The sequence below is a fragment of the Acomys minous genome (genome assembly GCF_964271855.1).
Source record: "Acomys minous genome assembly, chromosome: 7".
Classification (NCBI taxonomy): domain Eukaryota; kingdom Metazoa; phylum Chordata; class Mammalia; order Rodentia; family Muridae; genus Acomys; species Acomys minous.
Genome location: NC_140488.1, coordinates 68,454,208 through 68,471,845, shown reverse-complemented (window position 1 = coordinate 68,471,845; position 17,638 = coordinate 68,454,208).

Below are 17,638 nucleotides of genomic sequence, written 5' to 3'. Positions count from 1 at the left end.
GTGTGTCTAAAATCCTGAATTGAAATCAATATCCATCATATCTAATTTCTATCAACTTAAAACATCTATCTAGACCTGAAAACATCTTAACGCCTAAACAACAAAGCTTAATTGTAAAACTAAACTGTCTGGTCTTCAACCTCATCAGAGACTTGAGAAGGAATAAAATTAATTACCTGAGTATACAGGGGGTGCAGGTTAGCACCTTCTCCCCAAAAAATGGCTGAGACAGTTTACTGCCTGAATATTCACCCAAAACTCTCCATAATGTTGGAGCATCATCTTCAGCCTTCTGGCCCAATAGATCTGACAGAAATACTTGTGAGGCAGGAACTATTGAGGATGTGTTTACACTGTCTTGGCAGAGTTCAGTTGTTGACTCGGCCTCTGTCCAAGCTTGCTCATTTTTAAGCAGAATTCTGTCTGTTGCCCAGTGGCTGATTTTCCACATTTGAAACTATCTCCCTAAGGAGGTTCTTTGAAGCTCATCATCTTCTTTGAGGTAGGCTGGGTGTTAACCTGTCTCATTGTCAAAGAATCTTTAAAATAATAAAAATATATTTAATGTCATATTCTGAATATCTCTGAGGATTTTGAAGACCTTATCTATTTTACCTTATCTTTCCATCGAATCATAACTGGGCCACAAATGCTATTCCTAGCTTGTTTAACCATTTTCCCTTATTTTATTTGGGCCCCTAAAAAGGTAATATTCATCCCAAATCAGTCCAAAGAAACCTTAAGAGAACGATGTCCCATTTTCTTTAAGGAGGTTGGATAGGTTTTTGGTTGCTTTCTTGGGTGATAGATGTCTGTTTTCATTGGGATTTGATTATAAGTTATTATTGGTCTTATTTAGAGAGAAAACAAGGTTGGACTCAGGAATGTCTCTCTTTTCCTTTATCTTTCTTTCTTAGGTTGAGAGATAGGGGTTGAAAAGAAAGAAGGGGGGAATATAGAAATATATAGGGATGATAGGACAAAAAGTAGATTAGCGAATCTACTCCTTGACTTAATGCCTTAATTGTTACAAAGTTATTTTTAATTTACTGGTATAGAATTTTGTGTATAGATGCAAAATAAGTTTAATTTTAGATACATTGGTATAAAATTCAAATTTAAGATTATTCTTCACACACACACACACACATATATATACACACACACTCTAATATGCAGTATTGTACAGATACAACTCAATTATAATACAAAGTTTATTTACAATAATTTGAAAGTGTTATTGCAGGCTATTTAGGATAACTAAGTTATACAAGTTTACTGTTAGCTGATCAAATCATGGTCATATCAACTACTAGTCTATTTTTATCACAAGAATATATATCCTAGGTGTAAAACATAGAATTTGTTTTTAAAATATTGCTTATAAACCTATGGATTTCAGGGGTATCTGTTGTAATGTCTTTTTCACCTCTATTTTTAAACATTTGGTTTTTTGCTTCCTCTTTTTTATTAACTTGGCTAAAATTTGTCAACCATATTTCGCCTTTGAAAGTATCAACTATTTGTTCCATTGATCTTTCATATTGAGCTTTAATTTTCTATGTCATTATTTTTTGCTTATATTTAACATTTCTTGTGTTGATTTTGAGATTTTCTCGTCTTGTTTTTCGAAGAACTTGAGGTGAATCAGAATATCTGAATTTCTGATTTTTACTGCTGTGGATCTAAAATTAAGAACTGTCTTAGCATCATTTTAGTAGAACATTACAAGTTCTGCTATACTTTGTGCATGCTTTCCCTAGTAATGATTTTTAAATCTATCATTTACCAATTTATATTAACCACAAATCATTCAAAGTACATTGTTCAACCTCAATGTTTGTATATTTCCTACATTTCCATTGATACTGATTTCTAATTTCATTCCACTCTAATTGGATAAAATATGATATAAATATACCAGGAATACATATTAATTCAAAAGTGGGCTCAATATCATTAGCAGAGGAAATTTCAAGAGAACATAGCATTAGTGTGTGTTATGGTCACTGCTCGAATCTTTTCTTCAGTATTCAGTGAGATAGAACAGAAAGATGAAATATACTGTTGGCAAGGAAACTAGTGTTAAAGTTTCATACATGGATGGTATAGATATAATTTTTATTAGTGTAAAAGAGATTTTTTTCCTTTGGAAAGAAATTTCCTCTTCACTATAACAAGAGAAAGGGTATCTCGAAGGCAAGGTTCTATCTTCCCATGACTCTGTCTTGTGGAAACTTATTCAAACAGAGAGATCTTGAACTTAATATGTCATGTGTTTCTTGCTAACACAAACTAGATTATGGAAATATTTGTGCAGGGCCAGCAGACAAGGTTCATAGAAGATATTACAACTATATCAGATGAGGGCCAGTCTACATGTTGTGATGGCAACAGAACATTACAGTATTGTCTACATTGTTCTGATTTTGAAGGAATGTAAAATGCAAGAGTTGCAGAGTTATATATGCTTGTACCTGACATCATGAAAGCTACTTAGGACAGACAATGTGTGGGAGGGTTAGGTTTCTGAGAAAAGAGACTATTAGTGAGGCTAGTAAGGCAAAGCCTAATTTGTACTATAGACCTCTGGATGTTGGAAAGCACAAAAACGCCCATGGGATCTCTACTGAGGAAAGCTTCAGGGCTACTTTGAGATTTCATAATGCCAATATAAATTACAGAGGTTGGACATGGAGCTAGAGTATTTGGTGTTAAACATAATGAATTCAATATTGCTCTGGTATGATCTTTCCTTGACATATTGATATATGTCTATTTAAAATGGAAACAATTATTTTATGTCATTGTATACAGGAAGTATGCAACATTGATTTTGTTTATTATAAAGAAGCTAACAATAAAGAATCACAATGAATCTCAGAAGACTTTGGGTTTGGGTGTTTGAACACTAAAAGACCTATTAACTTTTGAAGACTATTGAGATGAACTAAGTATATCTAAATTGGAAGTTTGTTTGACTTTGGTTCATGAAGCCTTAGCTCCTCAGAATGTGCCTGTACTTTTATCTCTGGAACTTCTATCAGTTTGTGAGCCTCAAAATATTTGTACTAATGCTGAACAAATATGGTCACTGTTCAAATGAAGAGTCTATGTCATTCTATAATAGGCTTGTGTTTCTTGCTTCATGGATACAAAGAATACTCCTCAGCATTAGAAGTAGTACAACTGTTGTTTCTCTACCCAAAGTTTTAATCTAGACATTTGTGCTACTATTACTCCATGATCATGCATAACTCAGAAATAAGAAGCACTGACACAGTATACTACTATCCCATGCACTGGACCCTGGATCTCCTTTTGTTAACTACATAATTGTCCAACAGTGTTTGGATCCATGATCCCTGTATGAGAACCTGCACCATGGATTATGGAGCAATGTATGTAGATCTATGTCAAGATTCTCAGGGCATTAAGACTTTTGTCTTAAATCATATTCCTGGCTTCTTTTTTTTTTTAAAGAGGCATTCACACTTACCAAAATGTTACTAGTAAAAGAAACAGAGAAAACTTAGTCACAGAAACAATGTTTTATTGACAAAGTATATAGCTGTAGTCATTTAGTATTAGCCTATGCCAAAGAGTCTGGCTTTATGATCAAAATATAGTATATATCTACATCTATAGCATATCTATTATCATGATGGTATCCACAAAAAAAAAAACCCTCATTGTCAAAAAGGATTTCTTCCAGGTAAACCAGCAGTAGTCAGCTTAGCCTTGTTCCTTTTTCACCACATTTCCGAGTAAAGAGCTCTGCCTGCACCACTCAAGGCCTGTTGGCACCAGGGACAACCAGGTGAGACCCTTATACCTCAACCCCCTGCCTACCGGGTCTTCCAAAACACAGGCAAGCCCAGCAGCAGTAAACTCCACCCTTTTCCCTGTGTACTCCATTTATTGGCCCACAGCTCTACCTGCATTATCACAGGCCTGCTGCCATCAAAGACAACCAGAGGCCTGCCAACATTATGGACAACCAGATGGCTAAAGGCCAGTTTAAGAAAACTATCAAAAAGAGCCAGGGAAATATGGCACTAGCAGAACACAGCTATCTTACTACAGCAAGCTCTACATATCCTGAAATTTTTCCTTAAGTCTAATCTTATGAGATGGTACAGGCCTTTAAAGAGGAAATAAATAAATCACTTAAAGTAATACAGAAAAATACATTCAAACACATAAGGAGAATGAATAAAAATGTTTAAGACCTGAAACCGGAAATAAAAGTAATAAAGAAGCACAAACGAAGGAAAACCTGGGTAAGAGAACAAAAATTACAGACATAAGGCCAATAGAATACAAAACATATCAAACTATGGCACCTGCCAAGGACAATACAGGCAGTAAACTTCAAACCCCTACCCAGATCTAGCCAATGGACTAGATTTTCCACAGTTGAGTGGAGAGTGGGGTCTGACTTTCACATGAACTCCGGTGCCTCACCTTTGACCATGTCCCCTGGAGGGGGAGACCTGGTGGCACTCAGAGGAAGGACAGCAGGTTACCAAGAAGAGACTTGATACCCTATGAGCATATACAGGGGGAGGAAATCCCCCTCAGGAACAGTCATAGGGGAGGGGAATAAGGGGACAATGGGAGGGAGGGAAGAATGGGAGGATACAAGGGATGAGATAACTATTGAGATGCAACAAGAATAAATTAATAAAGTTAAAAAAAGAATACAAGACATAGAAGAGAGAGTCTCAGGTATAGATGTTACGATAAAAAAAAGATACATTGGTCAAAGAAAATGTTAAATCTACAAAACTTTTGAACAAAACATTCAGGAAATCTGGGACCCAGTGAAAAGACAAAACTAAGAATAATAGGATTAGAAGAATGAGAAATTTTCTAGCTTAAAGGCCCAGAAAATATTTTCAGCAAAATCATAGATGAAAATTTACCTATCCTAAAGAAAGAGGTGCCTATAAATACAGAGGAAGCTTACAGAACATTAAATAAACTGGGCAAAAAAGAAAATCCTCCTTCCACATAATAATCAAAACAGTTAATGTACAGAATAAAGAAAAATATTAAAAAATGCAAAAGGGAAGAGGCCAAGTAACATATAAAGGTAGACTTATTAAAACTACACCAGACTTCTCAGAAAAGCCTTTAAAAGCCAGAAGGCATGGGTGGATGTCTTGAAGTCTCTAAGAGACCTCAGATGCCAAACCAGACTGCTATACCAAGAAAAATTTTCAATCATTGTAGCTGGTGAAAACAACATATTCCATGACAAAACCAAATTTAAATATATTTCCACAAATCCAGTTGTACAGAAGAGTATAGAAGGAAAATTCCATCCCAAGGAGGTTAATTACACCCACCCAAGAAAACACAGGAAATAAATAACCCCACACCAACAAGAAACAAAAGACAGGAAACACACACAGACACACAGACACACACACACACACACAGACACACACACACACACACACACACACACACACCACCACCACCACCACCACCACCACCACCACCACCACCACCATCAAAATAACAGTAATCAATCATTGGTCATTACTATACTCAACATTGAGATGGACTCAATCCCCCATTAAAAAGACACAGGCTAACAAGATGGATGCTAAAACAAAATTCATCATTCCCATACACACAGGAAACACACTTCAGAAAAGATGGAATTGACATTAGCTCAGAGTAAAACGCTGGAAAAAGACTTTCCAAGCAAACTGACCCAAGAAGCAAGCTGGAGTAACCATTCTAATATCTAATAAAATAGAATTACAACCAAAATTAATCAAAAGAGATGGGGAAAGCCACTTCATACTCATCAAAGGACAAGTCCACCAAGATGATGCCTCAATTGTAAATATTTAAGTCTCAAACACAAGGGCACTCACATTTGTAAAGCATATATTGCTAAAACTTAAATCACACATCAAACACCACACATTAATAGTGGGAGACTCTAACACCCTACTCTCACTGATGGACAGTTATTCAGACAGAAACCAAACAGAGAAATAAAGAAACTAACAGATGTTATGAATCAAATAGACATCACAGACATTTACAGAACATTTCACCAAAACACAAAAGAATATACTTTATCCTTGGCCAGTATTTAATGGGGCCTTCTACAAAATTTAGCATATGCTCAGCCACAAAGCAAGCCTCAATAGACACAAGAAGATCAAAACAACCCCTTACATCCCATCACACAATCATGGATTAAAGGTGTAACTTAAAAAAAAAACAGAAAGCCTACAAACACATGGAAACTGAACACCTCCATGTTCTATGACCTATGGGTCAGGGATGAAATATAGGGATTAAAAACTTTCTAGAATTGAATGAAAATGAATGCACAACATACCCAAATTTACAGGACACTGTCTGCATAAAGACCTTAGAATGATCCCATACTAGCAACTTAACAACACACTTAAAAGCTCTAGAAAAAAGAAGCAAACCCATCGAAGAGGAGTAGAAAATAATTAAACTCAAGGCTGAAATAAATAAGTTAGAAACAAAGAAAATAATATAAAGATTCAAGGAAACAAACAGTTGATTCTTTGAGAAAAATCAACAAGGTAGAAAAACACTTAGACAAACTAAATGAAAAGCAGGGACAGAGAGAGAGAGAGAGAGAGAGAGAGAGAGAGAGAGAGAGAGAGAGAGAGAGAGAGAGAGAGAGAGAATCCAAATCAACAAAAACAGAAATTAAAAGGACATAATAACAGACACCAAGGAAAAAAACAAACAAAACATAGTCTTACTTCAAAAACCCATATTCCACAAAATTGGAAATTCTAAATGTAATGAACAATTTTCTTGATAGATACCACTTACCAAGTTAAATCATGATCAGATAAACAATTTAAATAGACTTAGAAACTCTAAGAAAATAGAAAAAGTATTTAAGTCTCCCAACCAAATATGGCCAGGACCACATGATTTTACCTATTGTCTCTGAGGCAAAAAATCTTAAGGAAAAATGGGGAAGAATTGTAGGCATTATACCAGGTGGAGGAGGTGGGTCTTGCCTCTGGCTCCACTGCTTGGAAACACCACTGATACTCCACTGAGATGGACATTGTTGAAGACTTGCAGGAACCATCCTGGGTCAGAATTCAGGAAACAGACAGGAGACTCCAGCCAGGCAATTGTGATTCTAATCAGGTATCAATGGGCTGAGGGAACCTGAGGAAGAAACTAGAGATTACACCCTAGAGAGAGACACAGACAAAAGAGAGAAGGCTGCAGGTCTGGAGCACAAGCACACATCGATTGGGGAGATGACCCAGCTTACAGGCTGGACCAGCATGCAGGCCAGAGACACCTAGGGATCCGTCCCATGGAACAGATACTAGAAGGTTTATTCTTGTTTCCCTTTAACCTTTTTTCCCTGTTGTATGAGATAGTTGGATTGTATAATAAGGTCTACTTGTTTAGAAACAGCCAAAAAGTGGTGCTCGACATGGGGCCTGATGGGTTCTGTAATTTCTAAAGGTATGAGGGAAAATTCAAATTTCTAAGATAGAGAAATGCTGTTTCAGAGTATCAACAAAATCGCATCTACCATTGCAAAACTCTTTCCTGCTTTATACTTAGAAGGAATTTTCTATTTTTCATTGTTCTTTTATTGTATTTCATTGTTAGAAGGATTACAAGAAAGGCTAATATGATAGAAAAACTGGAAGGGTCAGTAAATTCTATCCTTTTGGAGAAGATGGCAGACTTGACTGGACAGATGGAAAGAATGAGGAAAGAAAATGAAGGGATGAGAAAGTGAATAGCATATTTGGTAAAGGGGAGTGAAGAAGGGCAGAAAACAAAAAGACCGGAAAACCAGAAAAAAAAAAAAAAACCAGAAGAGTCAATAAGCTCTATCCTTTTGGAGAGAATTACTGACAACTGAACAAATGGGCAAAATGCAGAAAAAACTGGAAAGGCAGAAAAGGCAAAAGGCACCTTTGGTTAAAAAGGGTGGAGAAGGTCAGAAACCAGAGGAAAAGGAAGGCAGACAAACCAAGTGGTCTTTGGAAGAAAATGTCCCAGTGGAGGATAGATCAAGAGTCGCCCAGACACCTTCAGCTTTTGCACTCACTATAAGACATGTCCCACTCAAAATAGTGCAAAGGCTTATGATGAAATGGCATGGCATCCGGTAGACATAATGGGTTTAAAACATTTTAAGGACTCTATCGACAAATATGGTATGCACTCTGCCTTTGTTAAACAAATGTTAAACAGCTGGGCCACACAGAATAGACTTGTTCCCCACGATTGGAAAATATAGTTTCAGTGGTATTAGAAGCAGCACAACAGTTACAGTGGCTATCATGGTAGCTAACTGACACTATAAGAATAGAGCAATAAAATACAACAAGGGGAATAAATATTAATAGAGATCAATTGCTTAGTGAAGGACAATATACTAACTAAGAGAAAAAATTCAATCTGAAGATAGTGATTGAACAATGTAGTATTGCAGCCTTGAGACCTTGGGAGCTGGGAGAGGAACCTGGGAAAACAACTATTCCATTTACTAAAGAATTTCAGGGACGTGTGGAACCCTTCACAGAATGTCTACAGAGATTAGAATCCGCTATGGATAGAGTGTTGCCAGATTCTGATACCAAACAGACATTAAAACTTGTCATGGCTTATGAGAATGCAAATTCTGAATGTAAGAGGGTACTTAGGCCATTAAAAGAAAGAGGATCTCCATTAGATGATTGGGCAAAGGAGACAGTTAATATTAACTGTCAGGAATATCAAAACAATATTGTGGGACAAGCTATAGCAAGAGAGCCCAGATATCATAATACCCGGTGCTTTAATTGTGATAAAATTGGTCATGTGCAAAGAAACTGTAGAGATAAAATCCAGCGTGATAACCCGGAAGAAAACACAACTCATAGGAGAGAACAAGGAAGTTATAGCCATAATGGTAATGAGATGTCCAGGGTGCTGTAGTTGCTGTGGGAAAGGAAAACATTGGTGTACGGATTGTCAATGTAAAAGAGATGTGCAAGGCAATATCTTGCCCACAGGAAACAGCAGGAGGGCCCAATTGACCCGCGACCCTTTAAACAATGCAAGCCAAATTCCCTTGGCCAGTCCAGAAGTGACAGACCCACAGGAAAATGGGAACTGAGTATTAGTGATCTAATGCATGCTACTGAAGTCAGTGCAGCCTTGGATCTGGCTTCAAATATGTCTCTTACCCTGTCTCCAAAGGTTGAATGTTACAAATTAAATACTGGTGGTTTTGGTCCTTTGCCTTTAGGCACAGTAGGAATGGTTCTGGGAAGAAGTAGACTGACTTCTCATGGTTTTATTGTGCATCCCAGTATTATAGATGGAAATTCTAAGGATGAAATAAAAATCAGGGCATGTGTAAAGAAGGAGATGAAAATTAATGCTGGGCATAGAATTGCTCAACTCTTACTGTTTCCTAACATTAAGAGAAAAGCTGCTCCATTGGAAAGGACTGATGCATTGGGAGGCACAGGGACACGTATGTTCTGGCAAACAATAGTTAATGATCAGAGACCTAAATTAATCATACAAATGAGTGGTGTTAAAATATAAGGCTTAGTGGACGTAGGAGCCAAGGTGTCAATCATGTCTCAGTAGTCTTGGAATCCAAATTGGCCACTTCAGAAGATTTATACAGAAATTATAGGAATTGGCAAATTATCTCAAATAAAACAAACTGTGTGAGGCTTGAGTGTGTGAGACCAGAAGGGCAGACAGGGAGGCTGAGACCCTATGTGGCTGACATACCCATAAATCTATGGGGAAGAGATCTCTTACAACAATGGGATAATCAGATCAATATTCCTGCAATTAAAGAGATGAACAATGTTGAAATTGTGGTGAAATGGTACATACTTCTGGGGAAGAGATTAATGTAAGTGATCAGGAGCGACCACAAGCTGTGCCCACTGTACAACCTCAGAACTCCTCAGGTTTAGAGTATCCAAATTTATAAGAGGGGCCACTGCTGAGATTCCAGCAGCCCTGCCCCTAAAATGGATTTCAAACAGACCTGTATGGCAGGAGCAGTGGCCCTTAACAAAAGTTAAGTTATAGGGGCCTCACTGTTTAGTGAAAGAGCAGCTGGAAGCTCAACACATCGAAGAATCTTCCAGTCCCTGGAATTCCGCAGTGTTTGTGGTAAGAAAGAAATCAGACAGGTGGAGAATGATAATGGATTTAAGAGCTATAAGCAAGGTTATTCAACCCATGGGTTCCGTTCAACCTGGAATTCCTTTGCCGTCCTTGTTACCTAGTCTTAGCATATAATTACAATTGATTTTAAAGATTCTTTTTTCATAATACCTCTGCATGAGAAGGACAGGGAAAGGTTTGCTTTCTCAGTACCTACTCTGAACTGTAATTCTCCAATGAAGAGATATCATTGGAAGGTACTTCCACAGGGAATGTTGAATAGCCAAACCTTATGCCAATATATTGTGCAACAACCATTAGAAATAATTCATAGACAGTTTCCTCAATCTATCATTTACCATTACATGGATGATATTCTGCTAGCTGATTTTGATCCTAATGCTTTAGAATACTGTTTAAGGAAGCACAAAGAATTCTGCCATGCTGGGGATTACAGATTGCTGTAGAAAAAATACAAAGAGGAGATTCAATTACCTATTTAGGCTACAAAACAGTTGAACAAAAAATTTGGCCACAAAGGTACAGATCCGTAAAGATCAATTGCAAACTCTTAATGACTTTCAAAATTAATGGGAGATGTTAACTGGTTAAGGTCCACAATCGGGTTAGCTACCAATGAGTAACTTGTTTCAAATGTTGCAAGGAGATTCGGATGTAAACAGTCCAAAGCATCTAACCACTGAAACAGAAAAAGAGTTAATTCTGGTAGAACAAAAACTGCAAAGGCATATGTGGATAGAATAGATCCTGAACTTGGTTGCATTCTGGTTATTATGCCTTCAAAACATTTTCCTCCAAGGCTTCTTATGCAAAGGGAAGACAGAATCATAGAATGGATATTCCTGGCAAATTATCAAAGCAAAATACTGAAAAAATACATAGAGAAAATTCTGAATTGATTACAAAAGGAAGAATAAGGCTGCACCAACTGTCAGGGATGGACTCGGTGGAAATCATAGTGCCTCTTACTGATTCTGAGATTATGTCATTATAGGTAATTAATGAAGATTGGCAAAGAGCTTGTAGTAACTATTTGGGAGACATTAACAATAGATACCCAAAAAGCAAACGTATACAATTTATAGAAGGAACTAAATGGGTCCTTCCAAGTATTGTAAAGAGGTCACCAATTCCAGGAGCACCCACCTTCTTCAGGATATGGCAGGTCATAAGTCTGATAAAATGGCTAAGGTGATTAAAAGCCCATTTACATCAGTCCAAAAATCAGAATTGTATACAATCCTTATTGTATTGTTAGATTTTCCTGAATCTCTTAACATAATTACTGACTTTCAATATGCTGAAAGAGTTGTTTTGCATATAGAAACTGCTGAACTATTCCTGATAACTCAGAATTAACTACATTATTTATAGAGCTGCAACAGGTCATCAGAAGCAGAAACTATTCCTTCTTTATTACTCATATCTGATCCCATACAGGTTTACTAGGTCTATTGGCACAAGGAAATGAAGAAATCAACAAATTATTAATAGGTAATGTATTCAAAGCCCCAAACGTTCATGAAAAACATCATGTTAATGGTAAGGTGTTGAAGAAAAGATTCCCTATCACCTGGCAACAAGCCAGAGAAATAATTAATAAGTGTCCTTCGTGTTCCCCTTATAATCAAATCCCGTTACCTACTGGAATTAACCCTAGGGGTACCAAAAGGAATGAAATTTAGCAGATGAATGTGTTTCATTTTGCAGAATTTGGAAAGATGAAGTAGGTGCATCATACCATCGATACATATTCAGGTTTTCAATGGGCAACTGCCTTAAGTTCTGAAAGGGCTGATTGTGTGATTACTCATTTACTGGAAATAATGGCAATTATGGGAATACCTGCACAAATTAAGACTCACAACGCTTCTGCATATGTGTCCCTGTGTCCCTTAAGATGAAAAAATTCTTTATGTGTTATAATATAAAACACGTTAGTGGTATACCTCACAACCCCACAGGACAACCAGTTGTGGAAAGATCTAATCATACCTTAAAAGAAATGCTTATTAAACAAAAGGGAAGGGTAAAGACCCCCAAGTTCCAATTAAATAATACTTTGTTGACTCTAAATTTTCTTAATGTTAATGATGAATGGATGACAGCTGTGGAAAGACATTGGGTGATAGGAAAAACTGAGGAGCTGGGACAACCAATATTCTACAAAGATTTGTCAAGTATGAAATTGAAACCTACAATAGTTTTGAGATGGGGTCATGTGTATGCATATGTTTCCACAGGGAGTGAAAAGATGTGTTTACCAACAAAACTTATAAAGATTAGATCTGACCATATTGCAAGTGAATCTTAAGAGCTATCTCGTTCTTATATCTTGACATTATTATACAGCTTGGAGAACTAATGCCCTTTTCTGGCCTGTTGCTATACATGCAGACAGAGCCTTATATTATTCCAAAAAAAAAAAAAAAACAGGACAATGATGAAGGCAGCCTGGGTGATTTAACCCTAAAAGAATGCTTGTAGAATGCTGAGCAAGGTGCCTTAATGTTTTTTTCCTTGAAAATTTATATGTGTACAAATATACCTTTACTAATGATTTCAAAAGTTGGCTTACTTTCAGAGCAAAAATCAGGACTAAACCTCTGCCTCTGGCACTACTATTTCCTCAAAAAATTGTATGTATATTAACAGTAAAAGAGATAACCAAAAGGATCAATGCCAAAAAGACTGGAGAAAAACAGATACAGCTAGCTTTTCAAGGGCATGGCCAATATATTATTTTTCTAGGGTACCCAAACATGTTTTTCTCCTAAACACCATAAAGTAATTTTGAGAACATGATGCCCCCATTCCCAGTAGTTGGAGTGGGTGTTTTTGTTGAGTTACCAATGCTCACTTTTGCCTGAGGGGGTTAGCTATATTTTAATAAAAGATTCATTTAGGGATTTCTTTCTTCTATCTTTCTTTTTCTCTTATCTTTCTATCCCATCTAATATTAAGGAAAAGGGGGAAAGGAGGGGAGGATATAGGTTTATAGAATAAATGGTAGATTATTGAATCTACTAGCCTCAAATATCTTACATTGATATTGTAGATTGATGAAAATTTAAGACTATTTTGATTGATAGAAATTTAAGAATATTTTATTAATCTTTTGCTTCACATTGATAAAAACTTAAATTGTATATTGTTATTCAACTTTTGCCTTATGTATTGCACATTATACGTTGATAAATTCTTGTTGTATATAGTAAGTTAGTAGAAACTTAAGATAATTTTTGTTCAACATTTATTTAATGTATTATTCATGTGCCACTCATTCGATAAGGTAATGTCTTATGAAAACTAACTATTAATAACCTGTTCAGGAAGATAGGAAATAAAAGTTGGTATTTAGTTACATATAAATCTTATTGGATACTAATTTACTTGATCATAGAGCACATTTGTTTAGTTTCTTGTATGTGTCTTCAAAGGAATAGATTGATAACTTTAAGAATAGATAGAGAGATGGTCTTCAAACTCTTCACAGATCCACAGAATATGGCATTTAATGATGGAGGGCTTTCCTGACAGAAAAAGACATCTGCTCCTGGCTGTATCTGCATATATATCATTGAAGATGAGGGCATCAAGAGACAAGGGTGACAGAATAGTCACTGGACTAAAGAACTGCTCTTATCTCTACTGCTGATGTCATACTGACTATTCACTATAATTAACAGTGATGCTGAGAAGTTGACCGTCCAGCTTTGCAGAGACTAGGTGGACCAGACTGTCAAAATTTCTGCTTCACAAAGCAAGTTGAGGATGATTTGGGCCGATAACACTGAAGACTGCTTGCCCCAACGTTGGAGAGAATCCAGTGTCTGCCCAAGCAGTCAGCTCTCTCTGTCCTATCCACACATGGAAGTTTCCCATCAGCACTTCCTTTACATTAGATAGACTTTTCTTCTTGGGTCTCTGATGGGATTGAAGACTAGATAGCCACAGTGTTACTAGAAGCTTTAGCTTAAGAATTAAAAACACATTTATAGATTGATAATTGCAATTTCTAATGAAGAGACTCTAGAAAACTTTAGACAATAGGAAAAGACTCTCTTTGATAGGACAGTGGGATACTGTCTCCAAGGTTGTCAAATACAAAAGGACTGGGTTATGTACCTGATGCTTCTGTATATATGTATATTTGTATATATACTTCTTAATTAGTTTTTAAAAGAAAAGGGGGATGTGTGGAAGGACTGAGGCATTATCCCAAGTGAAGACTGTCTTGGAGGGGCTGGCCTTGGATTCTGCTGCTTGGAAAAACTACCTATACTCCAGTGAGATGGACATTGTTGAAGACTGGGAGGAGCCATCCTGGGTCTGGAATTCAGGAAACAGACCTGAGACTCCAGCCAGGTGATTGTGTTTCTAATCAGTCATCCATCTATGAGAGGAGGGAGCCCTGAGAGGAATGAGAGACACAGGTGGAGAGGAGAGGAGAAGGCTGAAAGTTCAGAGCATGTGGATCAGGAAGATGACCAGCGTGCAGACCAAATACACCTAAGGATCCATCCTGTGGAACAGATACTGGAAGGTTTATTCTTGTTTACCTTTCACCTTTTTCCCCTCTTGTATAGGTTAGTGAGTTGTATCATAAAGTCTAATTTTTAAGAAACAGAGCCAACAGAACAATTTTAAGGTAAGAAAAAGTACAATCTTAATAGTAAAGCTAGGGACTTTTTGAGGTTGATGAGCAAGAACAATTATCCAGAGTAGCACTGGCTGACATGATTCTTTCAAGCTGGGTTGCTGACTGATATGACAATTGATTTCCCTGTTCTATTTTTTGTTCTCAGCTTCTTGATATGATTTAATAAAAAAAATTAATGAGTAGATGCACACCTTTGCGATTTAAAGTAGAAATGGCTGATTAATTTTGTATAGAAATTTAGATTTGTGATTCTTTTAGGATTTTTATAAGATTAAATTTTAAGATAATTGATTATTTCTTTCTGACAGCAAATTGCAGCCTGCTGGGAAAGAAAAGCTGACTGAGAAATTACCTTGCTTGCTCATACTTTTTTAATCTATAACTGGTTGCTTAGTTACAAATGCATGTGGGTTTTTAAAAATGATGTTTTTATCCACCTATAATACGTAAAATGTTTTTCACTAAGGGCATCGGAAAAACATACTCTTTTTATGATTATTTACTAAAAGAAAAATGAAATTTAATCACATTGTAACTTTTATCCTGCTTGAGATATTTTTTCTGGGGTATATAAACTGTGGGAGAAAGAATAAAAGTTAGAAGATGCTTGGTAGAACCTACCTGCTAGAATCTGCCTTACTTCATCAAGTGTAAGTGTGTGTGTGTGTGTGTGTGTGTGTGTGTGTGTGTGTGTGTGTGTGGTGTGTGTGTTCCTTTCCTCTCCTTCTTTCCCACACTTCAGCCAATAGCTCTAGCCCACACTTACCATAATATGTAAACCTACAACAGGAAGTTATCAGCACTGGCCAATGTCAGCAATTTACTTAATAAATTCTGGCCCCTCAGTTGCCTCTATCAGTGGAAGCCCCTGTCAGTAACAATCAGTTCTAGCTACTCAGTTAACCTCAGAGAAAGTCTGCTGGGTGACTAGGCAGCTGCTGGCTATGCCCTTACTCAGTTTAGCCTGTGGTGTTGAAGCTGGTCTGCAACAACAAATAATATCTTGCTGTAAGTATAATAAGTCAAAGTATAAGAAGTCAAAGACTTCTATGACAATAACCTCAAGTTTTTGAAGAAAGACACTGAAGGAAATATCAGAAAATGGAAAGACCTCCCATACTCATGGATTATTAGGATTGACATAGAAAAAAATGGCCACCTTACCGAACGCCATCTACAGATTCAATACAATTCCTAACAAAATTCTTTACAGACCTTGAAAGAACAATGCTCAACTTCATATTGGAATAAAGAACCTCAGGATAGCTAAAACAATCCTGTACAATAAGAGATCTTTTGGAGGTATCACCATCCCTGATCTCAAGCTGTACTACAGAGCAATGGCAATAAAAGCTGGATGGTATTGTCATAAAAACGGGCAGGTTGATTAACAGAATAAAATAAAAGACCTAGAAAAAAACCCACACACTTATGAACAGTTTATTTTTGGCAAAGAAGCAAAAACTATAAAAATGGAACAAAGAAAGCATCTTCAACAAATGGTGCCAGTCTAACTGGATATCTGCATGTAGAAGAGGCAAATAATTCCACCCTTCACAAAACTCAAGTCCAAGTAGATCAAAGACCTCAACATAAAACCAAACTAAACCTGATAGAAGAAAAAGTGGGGAAGAGCCTTGAACACATTGGTACAAGAGACAACTTCCTGTGCAGAATACCTACAGCTCAGGCTCTAAGATCAACAACTGATAAATGGGATCTAATGAAACTGAAAAGCTTATGTAAGGCAAAGGACACTCTTAAAAGGACAAAACACCCAACCCTATGTCTGACAGAGGGCTGATGTCCAAAATACAAAAAGAACTGAAAAAAAATTAGACATCAACCAACAAACCAAATAACCCAATTTTAAAAATGAGGTAAAGGGCTAAACAGAATTCTCAAGAGAGAAAACTCTAATGGTCAAGGAGCACTTAAAGAAATGTTCAACATCCTTAACTCATCAGGGAAATGCAAATCAAAATGACTATGAGTCCATCTGATACCTATCAGAATGGCTAAGATTAAAAACAAAGAAGCAAACAAAAACCAAAACTCAAGTGGTAGTACATGCTGGCAAGGATGTGGAGCAAGGTGAACATTTCTCCATTGCTGGTTGGAGTGCAGCCTTGTACAACCACTTTGAAAAGCAATTTGGCAGTTCAGAAAATTTGGAATAGCTCCACCTCAACACCCAGTTATACCACTCCTGGGCATATACCCAAAAAGATATTCCACCACACCACAAGAACACTTGCTCAACTATATTCAAAATAGCCAGAAACTGGAAAAAAATCTAGATGTTCCTGAACAGAAGAATGCATAAAGAAGATGTGGTACAAAGTTCCCCCATCCATCTACCTCCAATGCCTAGTTTATGTCCCTTTTTTAATGAGATTCAAACATCCTCCCTCGAGACCTCCTTGTAACTTAGCTTCCTTCGGTCTGTGGTTATCCTTTACTATATGGCTAATATCCACTTATAAGAGAGTACATGCCATGTATGCATCACTCAGAATGATTTTTTCTAATTCCATCCATCTTCCTGCAAATTTCTAGATGCTCATGTTTTTAATAGCTAGGTAGTAACCCATTGTATAAATGGACACTGAACATTTCTTCACGTGTTTCTTGGCCATTTGAGATTCTTCTGTTGAGAAATCTGTGTTAAGCTCTGTACCCCATTTTTAACTGAGTTAATATGGGAAGGGGAACAAGGGTGGGGACTAGTAGAGAGACTGGAGGAGAGAGGGCTGGGTGAGGTAGGGGGGATCTGTG